Below are 22,352 nucleotides of genomic sequence, written 5' to 3' on the forward strand. Positions count from 1 at the left end.
CCATTACTTACTCCATAACGCAGGCCGGTGGGGAAAATGAAGCAACAAAAAATAAGTAGGAACGAGAAAGAGAGTAGGATGGTAGGTTTCACGGAAACGGTACCTGAAGAGGCTGCTCTGTTGGAAGTCAGCATGGATCTGGTGGGCTGACTGGCATAGAGTTGTGCCTCAAGGTAAGGACATGGCTGCCTGCTGCAGTAGAGATTCATTCAGCAACTAGCAACAGGTCAGGATGGACAACAACCCGCATCCTTTATGCCATAAGGCTTCAGGCCCTTCCCATCAATGTCATCAAGTGTTAAGGAAACAAAACGGAAAGTCATCTTTTTACTATTCACCTGCCCCCTCTGCACCAATATGTTTGGTTAAAATTAAAGTCAATATGTTTAATATCAAAATAGACATTGCTGACGAGCACTAAAGTACAATATGCTACAATTAATGCTGGGCATTATCAACAATTAGTTAAATTTTGGCCACAATAGTTAGCCAAGTAGAAAAGCCAGAACAATGGTTTAAATAAGTCGTTTCATGTGTAACAAGAAGCCTGTCACATTGGAAAGTCTAAAGCGTTTTCTCAGACTATATCTTGTTTAAAGTTAGAGAAAATTAGAAGTGGCACCTCTGACCCTTCAGTTAAATTTGAAGAAACTTGGAGACCATTTATTTAACATTTCCATATGATGTAGTTTGACCTTTCTGAATCCTTTTTTTAAACTTAAAATACACGGATAGAGGAGTGGAGTTAACGACATTAATGATTTTATCCAATGTAATATGTTAGCCTGTCTTTTTTTTCCTATAGTTTTGCTTTTAGTTTTATTTAGTTCAGGTTAATATCGTTTGGTTTAATTAATATGTTTTTTTTTCTTTTCTAATTTGGAGGGGTTTTTTAAAGTTTTTTTCTCATTTATTCCTCTACCATGTTTAATTATATTTAGAGTTTGGGAAATTTAATACATCTGTATTATTACCAATGTTATATTTGCAATGTCAATTATTGATAATGTAATCCCAATATCTGTTCATTAATATTGTTGCTATGTTTATAATTTTGAAAATTAATAAAAAAGATTGGAAAAGAAAGGAAAGTCTAAAGCATAGAAAAACAGGATAATAGGCAGGACAGTAAATTTTGTACAGAAGGGTCTATGTCTTCATGTAACAGGTTCAATACAAGTGTATACAGTATGCATTAATTAGACAAATAATAAACAGTGAAATATTGTTTTGAATTTAAATGAGGAAAAAGGCTGAATTGCACTCACACATCCACTGAAGGTTTTGTTGGAATGTACCAAATTCGCGAGTCATCATGTATCACTCCTCTAAACATCACGAGGTGTGAATCCATCCTCAGAGGGTCTGGATGAATCAATTCTTTTGGCATTGGTTAAATGTGGTTTGTGAGTAAACATGCTGTGCGGTGCAGTAGTGAGCTGAGAAGGCAAAACCAGGGATCCAGGCCAATTCTAGCTCAAGAATGTTGGAAACACTCAACAGGTCACACTTCATCTGTGGGGAGAGAAGCAGAGTTATTGTTTCCATCCATTGACCTTTCAGAATTTTTATTTCAGTTTTGTTTTCCAATCTCAGTGATAGTGATCACAGAGGTACTTAACCTTTTCTATTTATGACCGAGAGAGAAAAATCAGCAGAACTGTTTCCCTTCTGATTACCATCCTGCAATCCTGTCAGAGAATTTCAGGATCATAGGGTAGTCGCCATAAGGGGAACACTGTCTGCTAGGGCAGCTGCTGATTTAGCTGTGATGCCACCATATTCCAACGGGGGCAATTACCCAAGAAGAGTGGATCGGAAGAGAAGTTAAGGAAGGGTGAAAAAAATACAACACAACCTGCCCTCTAATCACACCAAAATTTTCACAATTACTTGGAAGTAGCACTCCTTCTGCTGCTAATGTTTCATTACCATCGATGGAATACACCCTCACCACATGCCAATATAGCATCAACAGAAAGGAATAGGCCCCTCACCAGCAAAGAGGGATGGAAATTTGAAAGCAAATCATTTCAAAATGTTCCCTTGCAATTTTAATGTGTTATTTGCATTGTGAAGAATAATTGTACTGTAGCCAATACGACTAGATTCCTGCAGCTTCCGTGCAAGTATAAATTGTTCTCTCTTTCCTTTAATGGTGTCCATTCTAGTCAGGAAAAACACTGGAGTTACCAACATTTAACGAAATAGTGCCCATTGGATGAAGAACAGATCACAAAACAGGATATCCAGAAAGTAAAAGCTGGCAACCTATACTATTGGACCTAGTACAATGCAACTTAAAATATTTCAATATTTAATATTTTGTACAAAGAAAAATACAGCACAGGAACAGGCCCTTCAGCCCATCTTATCTGTGCTAACCATGATGTCAAATTAAGCTAATCCCATTTGCCTGAACATGATCCATATCCTTCTGTTCCCTGTCTAAATGTCTCCTGAACAGCATTATCACATTGCTGCCCCCCCCCACCCCCGACACCTGGGAGTACATTGCCAACCTACAATTTGATTATAATATTTGTAAGTGATTACAATCATTAGTGCTAAAGAACTCCTTTTCGGAATCAGTAGAAACACCTTACCCAGTATTTAACTGCTCTATGCAAGGTACATTTTATGATTTTATATCAGTTTTTTAAAAAATTCATAGACTACTTCCTCTGCAAATAGCGAAGATTCTAATTCAGAATGCTTTTATTCTGTAAACCAATTTAGACAAGGGGCAGTCTGAACTAAATTTTAGCAGTTACCAGGCAAGTGTTACTATAGTTACAGTTTAATTCACTGGTGTTGAGCTGATTGAATCCTAGTCGAGCCTTTTTTTAATTGTCTTCAGAGTGTTGTAATTATCTTGTAGTTCCCATTCCCCGTAACCATTCTGCTCGGTTCATTGTCTCGGTGGACAAACAAGTTCCCAAAGCAGACAGAAAACTCACTCAAGTAGCAACTCAGGATTCCATGATTTTAAAAACTACCTCATGTCATTTCTTTCTAAAGCAGTAAAAGCATAGCATGAATCTACAATTATGTGGTTTGAAACGGAATTTTTTAAATAAATGACAAAGGAGTGCTGCTCTAGAAGGGATCATTAGATGAGCAACAGCAAGTTGATAAAACTCAGGAACTTAAAACCACAAGAGAGGTCTACCAGCATTGAATCTTCACCCCGGATCTGGCTTCTTGAACTCAAAGTGAAATCAAACCAGCTGCAGATGCTGGAAACCTGAAACAAAATCAGAAAATGGTGGAAACACATTGCATTTTGGAGAGAAAAAAAAAGGATTGATGTATTATGTTGAAGTCCCTTCATCAGAATTGAGAGGTTGAGGGGAAAAAAAATCAAAGGTGCAGAGGTGGCGTGGAGAAGGAATGGACAGGATAAAAAGAGTATCTTGAAAGACGGAGCCAGGATTACTGTGTGGCTATTCTTAAAGGGGGAAATCAGGGAGTTACAAAGATGGCGGTACAGAAGCCACCAGCTTCAGGTTCCTGAGCTGGCATGAATCATTTCATTCACCACTATTCTGAACTGATTCTATAATCTACAGACTCCCTTTGAAGGACTCTTTACAACTCTTGTTCCCAGTGTTATATTTATTTGCAGGCTGTCTTCTTTTGTACATCAATCCTTGTTCGTCATTGTCTCGTTTATGTATAATTTTTCATTAAATTCTATGGCATTTCTTTTTTTTGTAAATGCCTGCAAGAAAATAAATCTCAAGACAGTATATGGTAACATATATGTACTTTGATGATAAATTTACTTTGAACTTTAATGTGTTTCAGAAAAGCAAGTTAGACCATACCAACGGAGAAGAAAAAAAGCTGGCCCAGTATCACATATGGATGACTCGTGGCACATAGGAGCAGAATTAGGCCATTCGACCCATTCAAGTCTGCTGTCATTTGATCATGGCTGATCCATTTCCCTCTTACTTTCACCCCGTAACCTTTAACACCCTGACTAAACAGAACCCATCAGCCTCCACTTTAAATATACTCAGTGACTTGACCTCCACAGCCATCCATGGAAATGAATTCCACAGATTCACCACCCTCTGGCTAAAGAAATCCCTCATTTCTGTTCCAAATGGATATTCCTCTACACTGAGGCTGTGCTCTCCAGACCTTGACCCACCCACTGTAGGAAACATCCTCTCTATCTAGGGCTTTCAGCATTTGATAGGGTTCAATGAGATTCCCACTCATTCTTCTAAACTCCATCAAATACAGACTCAGAGCCATCAAAAATACCTCATACATTAACCCTTTCATCCTTTCAATGCCAGCATATCTTTTCTTACATAAGAGGCCGAAAACTGCTCACAATACTTAAGTGCAGTCTGACCAATGGCTTATAAAGCCTCAGCATCACATCTTGTTTTTATATTCTAGTCCTCTCGAAATGAATGCATACATTGCATATCCATACCACCAACTCAAGCTGCAAGTTAACTTTTAAGGAAAATTGCATGAGGACTTCCAAGTTCCTTTACACCTCTGATTTTTAGAAGTTTCTCCCCGTTTATAAAATAGCCTACACCTTTATTCCTTCTACCAAAATGCAAGACCATACACTTCCCTACACTATATTCCATCTGCCATTTCTTTGTTCATTCTCCTAATTTGTCTATCTGCAGACTCTCGGCTTCCTCAACATCACCTATCTTTGTGAGGTGAGGCCCTCTGTCAGTCAGAGTTGACTATGGATACTGCGTCCTAGCTGTCTAGATACACAAGCCTGGCCAGTATGATATGGAGAGCAAGCTGTTGCCCATGTAGCAAGCCCACCCTCTCCATGCATCTGATGAACCCAAAGGAACTGCAGAAACTGATAGTTTGGTACCAGCAGCATTGCAGTAGTTACCAGTCAACATTGAACCCAATGTAGGACTGCCTTGGGGACACCAGCTCCAGGGTTTACTCCCAAAGCCTTCTCCATGAGTGGGTATAGCCACAGGCAGCAAATGCTTGAGATCAGAGTTTTCCTTCTCCCAGATGAGCTGCCAACAACAGCTGATGAGCCCCATCTGCCTGAAGCAACTGGTTTTAAGGTGCCAGTAATCCTCTTTTGCCCCTTCCCCCATCAGTAGAAACGGTTCTGCTGGGCTTAGTAGCTAAGCCACACGTGAAGACCAGGAGCTGGACCTGGTTGTCAGAGGCTATTTGAGGCACATGCAATTGGAGAGCATTTAATAGGTAGTGGGCACTTGTCCCCATTACCACCCCCAGCTATAACAACCTTTAGGAACCAACCTATCTTTGTATCGTCTGCAAAACCTGGCCACAAAGCCATCAATTGCATCATCCGCATCATCCAAACAATTGACATATAACATGAAAAGAATTAGTTCCAATACCAACCCCAGTGGAACACCACTAGTCACTGTCAGCCAACCAGAAAAGGCTCCTTTATTCCCACTCTTTGCGTCCTGCCAGTCAGTCCATCTTGATGCACAATGTGATGTTTCCTGCGACAGAGAGACATCAGTGCATGAAGCAGGTGCTCAGTCCAACAGTGAGTGAGATCATGCAAGCCATTTTTCTTGTGATCACAAGACCCTGTTGGACACGATTGGCGTGGAGTGCTGCCCGTTCAGTTCATTGGTGAATGGCAGGGGAGCTGCATGGCCTAGGCTGTAGTAAGGACTAGGCTTTAAGCCTCAGTGTTGCCTGTTTTCAGTTGCCCAGGGGGCAGCGTCGGAGTCGGCCTTTCCACTGGAGTACCAGGCAGTGTGGTGCATCCATGCTGGAGTTAGTGTTGACCAAAGTGTTCGCTCAGCAGAAGGCAAGCTGTATTGTGTTCAGCTGCAGACTGCTGAAACACTCGTGGACTCAGGGACATGAGCAATACATTTTTTGTGCGACTGCATTTTGCTGCTATTTTATATGTGTCCTGTGCTATGTATGATTGATGGTACTGTGTTTAGCACCTTGGCCCTGGAGTAACACTGTTTGCTTTGGCTGTATGAATGGATGTTATGTATGGTTGAATGACAACTGAACTTGAACTTAATAATGGACTCCCAATATCTTCCCAATCACTGAAGACCAGCTGACTGGTCTACAATTTCCTTTCTTCTGCCTCCCTCCCTTCTTAAAGAGTGGAGCAACATTTGCAATTTTCCAGTCCTCCAGAACCATCCCAGAATCTAGTGATTCTTGAAAGATCAATACTAATACTCCATAATCTCTTCAGCAACCTCTTTCAGAATACTGGGGTATAGTCCATCTGGTCTAGGTGATTTACCTTCCTTCAGATTTTCAGCTTACCGAGCACCTTCTCCTTGGTAAAAGCACCTACATTCACTTCTGCCCTCTGACACTCTCGAATTTCTGGCATACTGCTAGTGTCTTCCATAGTGAACTGATGCAAAAATACTTAAGTTTGTCTGCCTTTTTTTAATTCCCCATTACTACCTCTCCAGTATCATTTTCCAGAGGTCTGATATCCACACTCACCTCTTTTGCTCTTTATAAATCTGAAAATACTTATGGTATCCTCTTTCATATTATGGGCTAACACCTTCAGATTTCATCTTTTCTCTCCTTATGGCTTTTGCAGCTGGCTTCTGTTGGTTTATAAAAGCTTCCAATCCTCTAACTTCCCACCCATTTTTGCTATATAATATGCCCTCTCTGTTGCTTTTATGCTGTCTTAGACTTCGCTTGTCAGCCAAAGTTGCCTCATCCTCCCTTTAGAATACTTCTTCATCTTTGGGATGCATCTATCCTACACCTTCCAAATTTCTGTTCTGCTGTCATCCCTGATAGGTTCACCTTCCAATCAACTTTGGCCAGCTCCTCTCTCATGCCTCTGTAATTCCCTTTCCTCCACTGTAATACTGACACATCAGACTTTATCTTCTCCCAATCAAATTGCAGGGTGAGTTCTATCAAATTATGATCACTGCCTCCCAAGCTCTCTAATAATTGCCTAGTGGGCTCAATGGTGCAACAGTGTAGGCAGTTCCTTTACCTTGTCAGTCAGGAGCTGAAGTGCCTTAACTATCATACTACCTACAGTTGTTGTACTTCTAACTTTCAAGCTTAAGTTCTAGACTGCACCTGTTCTCACCCAACCCTGGCGAGCCAAAGTCTGGCCACTCTAAAACTAGCCCTGGCTCACTCCAACAATGACCACTCTGCTTACACCTTGCTTCTTTTTATTGCTCACCGCTGAGTGTCTATGAGATAGTTACGATTGCAGCCTACCAAAAAGATCCAAGAGGTGCTTCACCATGAACGACTTCTTGCAATGCTGCCTGGTTCTAACACAGACAAAAAAAAAAGTAAGCTATCGGAAATTAGAGAGGCTGAGAGTCACCTCTGCAGGCCGTCACATGCTCAGCTGGAAGACGCAATGTTGATCCTCAAGAATGCATTGCAGGAGTAAGGAGTAAGGAGATGGAAAATTAAAGCGACAGGCAGCAGGAACTTCAGGGTTGCTCCTGCCGATTGAATGCAGGTACTCCAAAGAAACTCTACGTCACTGACCTCCAGTTTCCAAAGCATGGCACAGTTTGGCAGTCGAGTGTGTACAAGGGTGGAATCAACTAATAATGAGTGTAATTTCAGGTGGTAACATTCTGCAGTGCCGGGAAAGTTTGATCTGAGACTTCAGGAAAGGATGCCATAATTGGGAGGTGAAAGTCATTCCATGTCAAAGGAAAGGGTTCAAATTTGGAACTAATGGGGGTTGGTGGGTGTGTGGGGGAGTATCTGATCTTAGTATTTTTGTATCGTGTATTGGGGAGATTGCAGAAATGCTCCTGACTCTGCCCAAAATTCTTCCTGTTTTGGCCTGACATGTCGACTGTCGTTTTTTCCGTAGATGCTGCCTGTGCTGCTGAGTTCCTCCAGCATTTTGTGTGTGTTTCTCGGATTTCCGGCATCTGCAGATTTTCTCTTGTTCAGCACTTCCAGACTTGTTGCCTCTCTTCAACTGCCAGTGGTATGAAATCCAGGCATCTGGCCTGACATTGTTAAACCTCAAACCAATAAAGCAAATCCCATTAAAATATTTAAATTGCCAGCCTGAGAGCAGGTTGGCTGATAACTCCTCAAGCCCACTAGTAGGATGGTAAAGGTGAAGATTATTGGAGTTATAACCACTGACCCAGTTTTGAGGGATTAAACGTCATCACTTTGACAAATGCAGCCTGTCACTTTGAGAACCAGCCTACAATTCCCAGCATCTGTGCCACCCAATCACCAACAGCTCTTTTGATCTGCTTGTTCTCTTAGCTGACTGCGGCAGGCAGGCATTGGCGATACCAACAGCCAGGCAGGCAAAACCAACTACCTGCAACTTTTCCAAAGAATAAGCCGAATTGTTGCAGACAGCAGAAATATCTAGAAGTTTGCTACCACAATATACTTCCAACAAGTTTATGCTTTAACTGCATGTAGCCAGTGAGGCACCTCCCAATGAGCCAGTTGTCTTTATAAATAGAAGATTTCCACTCCATTAATGAGTCATCACCACAGGTGAATCATATATGCCTGTGCCCTGCTTCCTGCAGACATCATTATACTGCACACCACAACAGCCCTTCATCTAAAGGCCAGCCACTACCCATTCCCACTCCTGTGGACAAGTATACCCTGACAGTGAGGAGCCCCAGTGAGTCGTGCAACAATAGTGCCAGCAATGAATGATGGATTGAACTGTTTGTACTGCCTAATACAGACAAGGAATGGTGCAGCAGTGTCTGCAGAACACCAGCAGTGTTCCAGTCAGTGCAGAGCAGGTAGTAATAATCTGTAATAAATTCAGTTGCTTTTACCTTGGTACACCACCATTTTGCTTCTGACCTTGTTTTACTCATAGGTGTTTCAAGCTCTTGTCTTGAAACACCTATGAGTAGCTCTGTCTAGTAGCTTATGGTCTCTTCCTCTGAACGCTGAATAGTTTTATAGTTTCACTGCCTCAGTGAAGATTTTGATTTGGGCCACACATAGTGCACAGTCCTATTGCCTGTCCTAGAGTCAAAATATCTTTCACTCCAAGACACCTTATCTCAGTCTAATTCTCTGGTACTTTGGTTTGAAGGTTCTGTTCCTCAGGCTCATGGTGGGCTCTGCGGATGCATTTACATCAATACCAGCTGCCCCAGTCTATTGTTGTCATTGTGATTCACTTGTTGACCGACAGTGTCAGAGACAAACGCTCTATATTACTGGTATACGTCGCAACAACCAACACTGAAAATCATGTCTCTTGAAAAGTGACCTCAGTTTCTCTTTCTGTCATGGAAAGTATGTCTTGCTTCAAGATTTCCCACTCATCGCAAACCCAATCTGGAGATAAGTTCCCATTCACCGACTTCAGCTTCAGCATAGTCCTCGACTCGACAATTGCATAGTCTCTTCAGTGCATAAACATTCATATGCTTTAGCAATTCTACCACTTGCAGTCCCCCAGAAAGGTCTTACTTTTAACCAATTATCTCTCCTTTTTAGCTCAGATTTCACTCTCTGATGAACTATCAATAAACTCTGTTTCCAAAGGTGCTGGTACAATTGCTGCTTTTATCCTCGCCACCAAAGGAGCTGCCAACATCAAACAAGAAACTGAAAGGGCTGATAAAAACTTAGCTGGTCAAACAGCATCTGCAGAGAGATAAAACAGTTAATGTTTCAGATCCAAGACCCTTCATCAGAAATGAGAAAGAGAAACTAGAGCTTTCAGCAGTTCTTGCTTTTTTTTATTATTTTAGATTTCCTGCACCTGCAGTTTTTCTGAATTCCACTCAGCTGCCTCTGTTAATTGCACCTTGCGTTATACTTTCCCTCACTGCCCCCTCTAGAGGTCTAACAGTTGTTGAATTAGCATTTCACTCACTACACCTGGTTTGTTAGTATTTATGAGTGGAGTCCTCTTGGTAGTTACCGATCACACCCATTCACTGGTCAGTTTCAGTCAGGCCAGTGTACATCATTGCATGATTGGCCCCCAGGTTTTTCAGTGTCTGCTGCTATGATTTGCACTTCATTAGTCAAAGGAACTAAATCGAGTTCATGTCCACAATGGCTCATGCACATCCGTGACCCATACCTATGAAAAACAAATAGATACACGTCTCCATTGGCTGCCCGGAGTTTCACTTCCACAAGATCTCCTGTTCTTCCTTAATGTAGAAATATAGAAACATAGAAAACCTACAGCACAATACAGGGCCTTCAGCCCACAAAGCTGTGCCAAACATGTCCTTACCTTAGAACTACCTAGGCTTACCCACAGCCCTCTATTTTTCTAAGCTCCATGTAGCCATCCAAGAGCCTCTTAAAAGACGCTATCATTTCTGCCTCTACTACCACCGCCGGCAGCCCATTCCATGTATTCACCACTCTCTGCATAAAAAAAACTTACCCCTCACATCTCCCCTGTACCTACTTCAAAACACCTTAAAACTGTGCCCTCTCATGCTAGCCATTTCAGCCCTGGGAAAACGCCTCTGACTATCCACACAATCAATGCCTCTCATCATCTCATACACCTCTATCAGGTCACCTCTCATCCTCCGTCGCTCCAAGGAGAAAAGGCCGAGTTCACTCAACCTATTCTCATAAGGCATGCTCCCCAATCCAGGCAACAGCCTTGTAAATCTCCTCTGCACCCTTTCTATGGTTTCAACATCCTTCTTGTAGTGAGGCGACCAGAACTGAGCACAGTACTCCAAGTGGGGTCTGGCCAGGGTCCCATATAGCTGCAACATTACCTCTCAGCTCTTAAACTCAATTCCACGATTGATGAAGACCAATGCACCGTATGCCTTCTTAACCACAGAGTCAACCTGTGCAGCAGCTTTGAGTGTCCTATGGACTTGGACCCCAAGATCCCTCTGATCCTCCACACTGCCAAGAGTCTTACCATTAATGCTATATTCTGCCATCATATTTGACCTACCAAAATGAACCACGTCACAGTTATCTGGGTTGAACTCCATCTGCCACTTCTCAGCCCAGTTTTGCATCCTATCAATGTCCTGCTGTAACCTCTGACAGCCCTCCACACTATCCACAACACCTCCAACCTTTGTGTCATCAGCAAATTTACTAACCATCCCTCCACTTCCTCATCCAGATCATTTATAAAAATCACAAAGACTAGGGGTCCCAGAACAGATCCCTGAGGCACATCACTGGTCACTGGCCTCCTTGCAGAATATGACCCATCTACAACCACTCTTTGCCTTCTGTGGGCAAGCCAGTTCTGGATCCACAAAGCAATGTCCCCTTGGATCCCATGCCTCCTTACTTTCTCAATAAGCCTTGCATGGGGTACCTTATCAAATGCCTTGCTGAAATCCATATACACTACATCTCCAGCTCTACCCTCATCAATGTGTTTAGTCACATCCTCAAAAAATTCAAATCAGTCTCGTAAGGTACGACCTGCCTTTGACAAAGCCATGCTGACTATTCCTAATCATATTATGCCTCTCCAAATGTTCATAAATCCTGCCTCTCAGGATCTTCTCCATCAACTTACCAAGCATTGAAGTAAGACTCAGTCGTCTATAATTTCCTGGGCTATCCCTATTCCCTTTCTTGAATAAGGGAAAAACATGTACAACCCTCCACTCCTCCAGAACCTCTCCTGTCCTCTTTTATGATGCAAAGATCATCGCCAGAGGCTCAGCAATCTCCTCCCTCACTTTCCATAGTAGCCTGGGGTACATCCCATCTGGTCCCGGTGACTTATCCAACTTGATGCTTTCCAAAAGCTCCAGCACACTCTCTTCCTTAATATCTACATGCTCAAGCTTTGTTTTACTCTAAATGAATGAAAGCTAGACAAAGTGGAAAAGTGATCAACCTTAAATGTCCAAACTGATCTACAACAGAACAACTTGCTACAATACAAATGCAGTACTGGGTGTGCAGTCGAAACCACTCAGCAATCCCAGCTTCTCTACCTGATCCCATCATTAGTCATAGTCATACTTTATTGATCCCAGGGGAAATTGGTTTTCATTACAGTTGCACCATAAATAATAAATAGTAATAGAACCATAAATAGTTAAATAGTAGTATGTAAATTATGCCAGTAAATTATGAAATAAGTCCAGGACCAGCCTATTGGCTCAGGGTGTCTGACTCTCCAAGGGAGGAGTTGTAAAGTTTGATGGCCACAGGCAGGAATGACTTCCTATGATGCTCTGTGCTGCATCTCAGTGGAATGAGTCTCTGGCTGAATGTACTCCTGTGCCCACCCAGTACACTATGTAGTGGATGGGAAACATTGACCAAGGTGGCATGCAACTTGGACAGCATCCTCTTTTCAGACATCACCGTGAGAGAGTCCAGTTCCATCCCCACAACATTACTGGCCCTACGGATGAGTTTGTTGATTCTGTTGGTGTCTGCTACTCTCAGCCTGCTGCCCCAGCACACAACAGCAAACATGATAGCACTGGCCACCACAAACTCATAGAACATCCTCAGCATCGTCCGGCAGATGTTAAAGGACCTCAGTCTCCTCAGGAAATAGAGACGGCTCTGACCCTTCTTGTAGACAGCCTCAGTGTTCTTTGACCAGTCCAGTTTATTGTCAATTCGTATCCCCAGGTATTTGTAATCCTCCACCATGTCCACACTGACCCCCTGGATGGAAACAGGGGTCACCAGTACCTTAGCTCTCCTCAGGTCTACCACCAGCTCCTTAGTCTTTTTCACGTTAAGCTGCAGATAATTCTTCTCACACCATGTGACAAAGTTTCCTACCGTAGCCCTGTACTCAGCCTCATCTCCCTTGCTGATGCATCCAACTATGGCAGAGTCATCCGAAAACTTCTGAAGATGACAAGACTCTGTGCAGTAGTTGAAGTCCGAGGTGTAAATGGTGAAGAGAAAGGGAGACCAGACAGTCCCCTGTGGAGCCCCAGTGCTGCTGATCACTCTGTCGGACACACGGTGTTGCAAGCACACGTACTGTGGTCTGCCCATCAGGTAGTCAAGAATCCATGATACCAGGAAAGCATCCACCTGCATCGCTGCCAGCTTCTCCCCCAGCAGAGCAGGGCGGAAGGTGTTGAACGCACTGGAGAAGTAAAAAAACATGACTCTCACAGTGCTCGCTGGCTTGTCCAGGTGGGCGTAGACACGGTTCAGCAGGTAGATGATGGCATCCTCTTTACATATTGGGATACATAATGGGATACCATTACATATGGTATCCAGCAGGGTGACTCTATGCCTCTTTACATCCTGAGAAAATAGAGACGACAATTTTTACAGTCAGTTACTTTCTTCGGGGACTTGTAGTCCAAGCAATATACCAAATCCTGAGCATGGTGCCATCTTGAACAGAAATTCCAAGGCCAGGTGGCTCCCATACCAGACTATCTTTTGTTCTGAAGTAACCTACTGGGTTTCACTTGTAGCATGCCACATGACTCAGTCACTAGACAACCATAGTGTCGCTAACATTCTCTCGTCCTGTTCCCTGGTTACACCTTAAAACTGTGCCCCAGGAGAATCTGCCTTGTGGTTTTAGACAAGTTTCTCCATACAAAGCAGCTAGTTTTCCCAAGTCCAGTGCATCAAAAGATTCTGCCACAATTGTTTCATTTGTCAATCCACACACAAAACACCCATGATATCCTTCATCTGAAAAGAAATAAAAAATAAAAAATTAAAAAAAAAATAGAGGGCTATAGGTAAGCCTAGTAATTTCTAAGGTAGGGACATGTCCGGCACAACTTTGTGGGCCGAAGGGCCTGTATTGTGCTGTAGGTTTTCTATGTTCTATGTTTTAAGATCTAGAAATTGCACCTATTTCGCCATCTTCAGTCTCAGCAACCACTTCCACTGATCCTTGATGCACATGCCAAGCGCATAGCTCTTGAAATCTCAGATTGTGCCAGAATAGAATGTCCTTGAAAAGCACTCCATAGCTGGGTTGCATTAATTCCTCATACGTCTCCAGTCTGCAGCTGGCATTCACACCCCCCTTCTCTTCGTAAAGGTCTTTCAGGTCCCTGACTCATGAACACTACCTCACTATTTTACTTCTCTTTGCACAACACATTATATTGACAGCAATTGTCTGTGTTACACTGCACTACTGCCACAAGACAACAAATTTCATGGCTTACATCAGTGAGAATAAACTTGATTCTGATTACACATAGCAATGTTGCACTTTTCAGTCAGCTTCTCAATATAGTTTTTTCCAAAGAACAATTCCACTTGCTCCATTGCGAGGACAAAAAGCCAAGTGCACTGACATCTTCCATTTCCACTTCTAAATGGTCTACCATGAGAACTGTCTTCTTTGTATTTCACACTAACCACCCGTCTACCTTTGTCTCAAAGACCAAACCGTTTCCTTGTTGCCAGTATCTGATGGCTCTCTGGTATCCCTGCTTACCAAAGCAAATAATAGAACATGCATATTGATGTAGCAAACTCTCAACTACTGGCAGTGTCTGGTGCCACAGTATATTAACAGCCACATGGCAAGATGTATTCAGTCCGTAAAAGTACACATACCACAGTTATAGTGAGGGAGCAGACACAACATTATTCAGGAAATTTTGCAAGGATGTGTAGGCTATGGGAGCATAAAATACTTCTAAAAACTGAGTGCACAACACCTGATATATTGTTACTCGAGATCCTGCATTCAGTAAACCACTTGCCCTAGTAATCATAAGACTAAAGCCCAACAGGCAGTATTTTGATGATTGCAATAAGATGTGGCAACTCATCACTCCAATTACCCTGTGGAGATCCTTGATATAACTGAATCTAATATTCACAGGTTTCAAAGATCGCAGTACCAATATCCTGAACTATAAGATTCACAAAAATGTTACCAGGACCTAGAGAGTTTAGCTGGATTAGATCTTCAGTGCTGGGCTGGTTATTGTTCATGATGGTCCCACTGTAGATCAAACGGTCTTCCAAACAGCATGGTTGTTCCAGAAGTGGCTCCTTCTCATAACAAGCAGCAGCTGACTAGTTTAAAGGAGCTATGTAAGGGTAATGTTATAATCCGCACACATCTGACATGGGCATCATCAGCCACGTTGCTGTGGGTCTGGAGGCAGCCAGGAAGAGGAGAGCAGGCTTTCTTCTCTAATGGACTGTAGTGAGTCTGATGGGTATTACATCATGCAATCATTTTTTGGTGCCCGAAACTGATTTTTGCTTTCATATTCTAAATTTATTTTTCTAAATTAATTTACCTATCTCAGCTCTGATGTAGTGAACCAAACTAGTGACTCCTTCATTTATTCTTTGTATTGTTGAAAGAACTGTTTAATGTAGACATTTACATATTAAAATGTATAAATACAATGTCTACTTCCATATAGTTTTTTTGGAGAGGATCTGAAATTAGTAGCCCAGTCCTGGATTATAAGAATTCTCTCCAGATGCACCCTCTCCAATACAATCAGAATTTTAAAGACCTCCATTAAAGGTTAGGCCAATAAATATAAGATTCAACCTTTTCAATTGCCACCATTAGCTGTTGCCTGTCAGTTCTGGAACATTCTTGTAAATCAATTTTACTCTCTCTCAACTGCTTTTAAGTCCTCTGTTTTGTACAGAGAACAGAACAGGAAGGGGCATTCTTAATTGCAGTCTGACCTGGGCCCTACCTAACTTTCACACTAGCTTTGAACTCTATACATGGGTAATAAGTCACAATGATTTGTTTCCAATTTAATTCAGTTGTTGGCCTATTATAATGCTTCTAATAACTTGCCTTCCTTATTGCTGGATCTTTTTACATCCCTACAAAATGTATTTTGTCATTTTTCAATGCTTTGTTGGTGTTTCGATTTTTTCCTACCAAAATGTAACACTTCACATGAGCTAAAGATAAATTAATTTGTCTCCATCTCCTTAGATAGCAGGTCTTACGCTGCCATCTTGTAGCAGTGGATTAAGCAGTATTCCTCTTCAGTATTAGTCATTGCACCTATTTCGACTTCATCACCAACCTTTGATGGTGTTACTTGTTCTTGGGTCCAATTCGTCAATGGAAGCCACGGACAACAGTATTGATCCTTCAGAAATGCTAGTTCATTCACTTCCAATCTCAGTGAAATTCTTTTCTCCCTCATCCACTCAATGTTTTATTAATTCAACATCCATCCAGCAACTACTGGCTTTACCCTTGTATACCTTTCTCCATAATTTAAAAACAATACTATGAAGTTACATAACACAGCTCAGCCTTTTTAAATCCAGCCTATTTTATTAATCTATTTTGTTATAAAAATATTATATAAAAAGCAAGACAACACCTGTTCATTACTTGTGTAATTACTGTCATTAGATGAGTGCATTGTGCTCAATCTTTAGAAATGCTATTCTTATACTCACTTTGCTTCAAAACATATCATTCCTTTTTGGATTAGTTGATAACTTTCTATTCATCTTCCCTAGGATTTTACTGAAATTTTCTTCTTAATTTCTTTTGGTCCCCTCTCCTTTATCATCTTAGTACAGGTTGAGTACCACTTGCCTGAAAATCCAAAATCCAAAAACACCTGAAATCACAAATGGAAAATTCCACAAGGCGCTGGAAAGGTTCCCAGACGATGCACAGGTCTCTGTGCATCACACAGTTCTGAGAAGTCATCTCCCATACATAGTGAACAGAAGTTGTTGAAAAATAGAGAAACACTGCATAAAGTAAAATGAAGATCTCGATCATATATTGAAAGAGAAGATTCATCAGCATCAGAGTGAACATATGCCTCTTAATGGTATGCTGATCATGAAATGAGCAAAGATCTAACACGAACTGAAAATTGAAGGTAATTATAAATAATCAGTAGGCTGGTTGCAGAAATTTAAGAAAAGTCACGGCATTTAATTTTAAAGCATTTGCTGATCACGAAGCAACAAAGAAATTCATTCATGAGTTTGCCAAGATTGTCACTGATGAAAATCTACCACCAGAACAAATCTGAAATGCTGATTGTTTTTATACATTACATAAACCTAAGAAGTAAAGTAGAAATAGTGTACTGTAACCTTTTAATTAAAGCATGGCATCGTAGGAGACTGAAAGCCTGCTGTTGTTTGTTGTTGTTCACAGCTGATCCAGGTTTTCTCCCGATGCTGCTCTGCTGCTTTTGTTACCCCGCACACATTCTACTTTCATTATATTAATGATGCATGATAACTTTTACTGTTAAGTACAGATGTGTGATGAACAAGTGTAAGAAAAAAACTGCTTACTGCTACACATAAATTCAGAGTCGGGAATGATGTCAATCTCAAGCTATTCCAAAATCCCAAAATCTGAAATCTGACACTTTCAGCCCCAAGCATCTTGGATAAGGGGTACTCAACCCAAATTATGGAGGAGAATCGTTGGAAGGAATGTGCAGGAAAATCTATTTCCTTTATGTCCTTTTTCTTACATTTTATTTTTACTTGGTTCATCCATGTTATTCCATTATTGGCTGTCCTCTTTCTAGTTCTAGTGAAATATAGCTCTCTAAAATTAATAAATAATTCAAAGTTTTCTGTCTCTTGCTTTTCGAGTTGTCACCCAGTTTTCCTTCTTTGCACATTCTTTTCCCAAATCATTACTTTATATTCCTTCCCACTTGCTTGACTTCCCATCTCAATCATGAACCTTACAATGTTGGGACCTCTCCTCACAGTGCTTAGTTTTCCACTCTGCTCTGCTGATCGGTGGTGCAGATGACCTAATCCCATTCCCAATGCTTTGCTCTTGTTGGTTTTTACCTGCACAGTGTGTCTACTCTGTAAAAACCTGATCATCTTTCCTGCTTCTTCCTGCTGGTTTAATTAAAGATAAGTCTCCTTTGACCATCCTATAGCTTCTACTTGCCCATTGATTTCCTGCACATTCCTTCCAACGACTCTCCTCCATAATTTGGTTTTCTATAATAACTATTTCTATAATAAGATGATCAAGTTTTTACACAGTATACAGGACTGGCTTCACATTGTGTAGATAAAAACCAGCAAGGCCTAGGTAGAGTGGATGCAGAGGGAAGTTTCCCCATAGTGGGTGAGTCTAGGACCAGAGGGCACAGCCTCAGAATAGAGGGACGTCCATTTAGAACACAGATGAGGAAGGATTTCTTTAGCCAGTGGGTGGTGAACCTGTGGAATTCATCGCCACTGATGGTTGTGGAGGCCAAGTCATTGTGTAAATTTAAAGTAGAGGTTGATAGGTTCCTGATTAGTCAGGAGTGTCAAAGGGAACAGGGAGAAGTTAGGAAAAATTGATTGAGAAGGATAATAAATCAGCCATCTTCGATGGTGGTGCAGACTTGATGGGTCAAATAGCCTAATTCTGCTCCTTTGTCTCATGTCTTACAATATACTCCTGCTAGGGTTAATAAATCTTTGTTATTTTATATTTCATCTAAAATATCTTTCTATTTATCACTAGTTGCATCCATTTTTTGCCATTTTCTTCACCACTCCAACCTCCTTAAATGTGTTAAATAAACCCTTGAAGGAATGCACACTATATATCATAGTGCATCAGCATGAAAAAGATACAAGTATAGAAACAGAAAGCAAGTGGTCAAGTGTTCGAACTCAAACGTGACGCTTGAAGATAGAATGATTAACTGATATTGGAACAAATTGCCCATGCCCATACCCAGAACAAGAAATCAATATGTTTGCAAGTGAGTAGTGGTCATAAGCTCATGGAACTGCTGTCACCAGTGGTGCCTGCAAAGGTAAACTCTTCCTGTTTACTTACTTTGTGTTGTAAAGAAAACAGGATAACTTCTCCAATCCTCATAAGCAACTCTTAAAGCTTCCATGGCTAAAGCTTTCCCTCTCCCTTGACTCATGTTAAAATCTCTTAGACTATCTCTGACGGTTAATGACCAGATGGCCATTAACCGTCAGAGTTAAAGTAGGACAACAACCTCCGCTTGAATTATTACCCTTCAAATTTCATTCCACAATCTTCTGTATGAAAAGGCTTTCCTCTTCTTGCCCCCAAATAAAGTCTTACATTAAATCGAAAATCTTTCACTATGAGCCCGAAGACCCAAGACCTTTGCGATCTTCAGGCACAGAGCTCGTAAAAAGCAATGAAATGGACTTTTAAACATCGTAAACCAGCAGGTTGTTGTTATGTCTCCCACTCGCTGTGAAAATGGGTTATAGGGAGAGAGAGAACCTGTGGATTGTCAAATGCTGGATGAAATGCCATAGTCTTTGGGGTAACTGCAAGGTCTGTGTCTTTGCTATTGCCTAGCTCACACTTGAGTTCAGAAGCAGGTGTGCTTGTTTTTGCCGGGGGTGGAGGGGGGGTGATCATTGCTGCCACTTACAGGTGGGAGGGGGGACCTGGGGGGGGACTTTGGGGTTCTCACATTTAACTGTCGTTCATTCTTTGGGGCACTTCTCTGTTTTCGTGGATATTTGCGAAGAAAAACCATTTCAGGATGCATATTGTACACATTTCTCTGACATTAAATTGGACCTTTGATGTTGTGTTTCAGATCACTCAATCATTGGAAGCAACTTCTTTCAATCTACCTTGGTCAAAACTTAGAGAGCAGTTCTTTCAGATAAAGAGTAAAACATTGGAAGAATTTTACAAACATAATCAGCTGTGGCAGGGGGAGTGGCATGATTGGCTATGTGATGTGGGTACAGATGTGGCAGAGTGAAGCAGAGAAACAACAGAGCTAATTCAAATTAGTGTAGATGGATAGAAAGACAACCAACATGGGAGGTTGAAGAATCTGTTTCTGTGCTGTGAGGCACCAAGACTATCTTCAGCTTTAAAGGGTAATGACTGGTGTGAAGTTATTATTTGGAACAATTTGTGCATTAGGCTAAAAGAAAAAAATTGCCACCAAGTCAAAAGAAATTTCATTTAGTTTCTTGTACTTCAAATTCATGTTTGTATCACCCCAATTCACTTCCTTCCCCTGCACCATACCCAACTATTTTATGCTGGGGGTGTTCATTGTTCTACTGATGGGTCTTATTCATTCAGTCCCTCGAATGTGAAGAAAAAATGCATTATCAATGTCAGCTGTGTCTCAGAGTTATCACTCTGCCCAAGACAGAATGTTACATGAAATCCAAGCTCTCAGTCCACTGAACTGCTGAGAGAATGTTTTCTCTCAGAGGTGGTGTCTTTCAGATGACGTGTTACACTTACCCCCAACTCCCCTTTCAGAGAGAAGTATTCCTCCAAAGCCTTGGTTAGATGACACTTCAAGTACTGTCACAAATATGCAAAAATCTGCCGATGCTGGAAATCCAAGTGTTTCCCTAGACAACAGTGAGCCGAGCGACCCTGAGGGTGGCCGGGGGGGGGGCTACATAAGCAACACACTAAGTGCTGGAGGAACTCTGCAGGCCAGGCAGCATCGATGGAAAAGAGTAAACAGTTGGTGCTTCGGGCTGAGACCCTTCAGTAGGACTGGAGAAAAAGGTCTGTATTTACTAAGGAAACTGGCATGAAGTCTATGGAATTAAGGGAAACAAGGAGTGATATCATGGAAACTGTACAGATTGAAAAGGAGGAGGTGCTTGCTGTCTTGAGGAAAATTAAAGTGGATAAATCCCCGGGACCTGACAGAGTGTTCCCTCGGACCTTGAAGGAGACTAGTGTTGAGATTGCAGGGGCCCTGGCAGAAATATTTAAAATGTCGCTGTCTACGGGTGAGGTGCCGGAGGATTGGAGAGTGGCTCATGTTGTTCCGTTGTTTAAAAAAGGATCGAAAAGTAATCCGGGAAATTATAGGCCGGTAAGTTTAACGTCAGTAGTAGGTAAGTTATTGGAGGGAGTACTAAGAGACAGAATCTACAAGCATTTGGATAGACAGGGACTTATTAGCAAGAGTCAACATGGCTTTGTGCGTGGTAGGTCACGTTTGACCAATCTGGTGGAGTTTTTCGAGGAGGTTACCAGGAAAGTGGATGAAGGGAAGGCAGTGGATATTGTCTACATGGACTTCAGTAAGGCCTTTGACAAGGTCCCGCATGGGAGGTTAGTTAGGAAAATTCAGTCGCTAGGTATACATGGAGAGGTGGTAAATTGGATTAGACATTTGCTCAATGGAAGAAGCCAAAGAGTGGTAGTAGAGAATTGTTTGTCTGAGTGGAAGCTAGTGACTAGTGGTGTGCCACAGGGATCAGTGCTGGGTCCATTGTTATTTGTCATCTATATCAATGATCTGGATGATAATGTGGTAAATTGGATCAGCAAATTTGCTGATGATACAAAGACTGGAGATGTAGTAGACAGTGAGGAAGGTTTTCAGAGCCTGCAGAGGGACTTGGACCAGCTGGAAAAATGGGCTGAAAAATGGCAGATGGAGTTTAATACAGACAAGTGTGAGGTATTGCACGTTGGAAGGACAAACCAAGGTAGAACATACAGGGTTAATGGTAAGGCACTGAGGAGTGCAGTAGAACAGAGGGATCTGGGAATACAGATACAAAATTCCCTAAAAGTGGCGTCACAGGTAGATAGGGTCGTAAAGGGAGCTTTTGGTACATTGGCCTTTATTAATCAAAGTATTGAGTATAAGAGCTGGAATGTTATGATGAGGTTGTATAAGGCATTGGTGAGGCCAAATCTGGAGTATTGTGTTCAGTTTTGGTCACCAAGTTACAGGAATGATATAAATAAGATTGAAAGAGTGCAGAGAAGGTTTACAAGGATGTTGCCGGGACTTGAGAAACTCAGTTAGAGAGAAAGGTTGAATAGGTTAGGACTTTATTCCCTGGAGCGTAGAAGAATGAGGGGAGATTTGATAGAGGTATATAAAATTATGATGGGTATAGATAGATTGAATGCAAGCAGGCTTTTTCCACTGAGGGAAGGGGAGAAAAAAACCAGAGGACATGGGTTAAGGGTGATGGGGGGAAGTTTAAAGGGAACTTAAAGTACTTTAAAGGGGGGGGGCTTCTTCACACAGAGAGTGGTGGGAGTATGGAATGAGCTGCCAGACGAGGTGGTAAATGCGGCTTCTTTTTTAACATTTAAGAATAAATTGGACAGATACATGGATGGGAGGTGTATGGAGGGATATGGTCCATGTGCAGGTCAGTGGGACTAGGCAGAAAATGGTTTGGCACCCAAGAAGGGCCAAAAGGCCTGTTTCTGTGCTGTAGTTTTTCTATGGTTTCTATGGTTGTGAATTCAGAGTAAGAAGGTGCGGGGGAGGGGAGGAAGAAGTACAAGGTGGTAGGTGATAGGTGAAACTGGGAGGGGGGAGGGGTGAAGTAAAGAGCTGGGAAGTTGATAGGTGAAAGAGATAAAGGGCTGGAGAAGGGGGATTCTGATAGAAGAGGGTAAAAGACTGTGGGAGAAAGGAAAGGAGGGCGGT

The sequence above is a fragment of the Mobula birostris genome, chromosome 6 (assembly GCF_030028105.1).
Source record: "Mobula birostris isolate sMobBir1 chromosome 6, sMobBir1.hap1, whole genome shotgun sequence".
Classification (NCBI taxonomy): Eukaryota; Metazoa; Chordata; class Chondrichthyes; order Myliobatiformes; family Myliobatidae; genus Mobula; species Mobula birostris.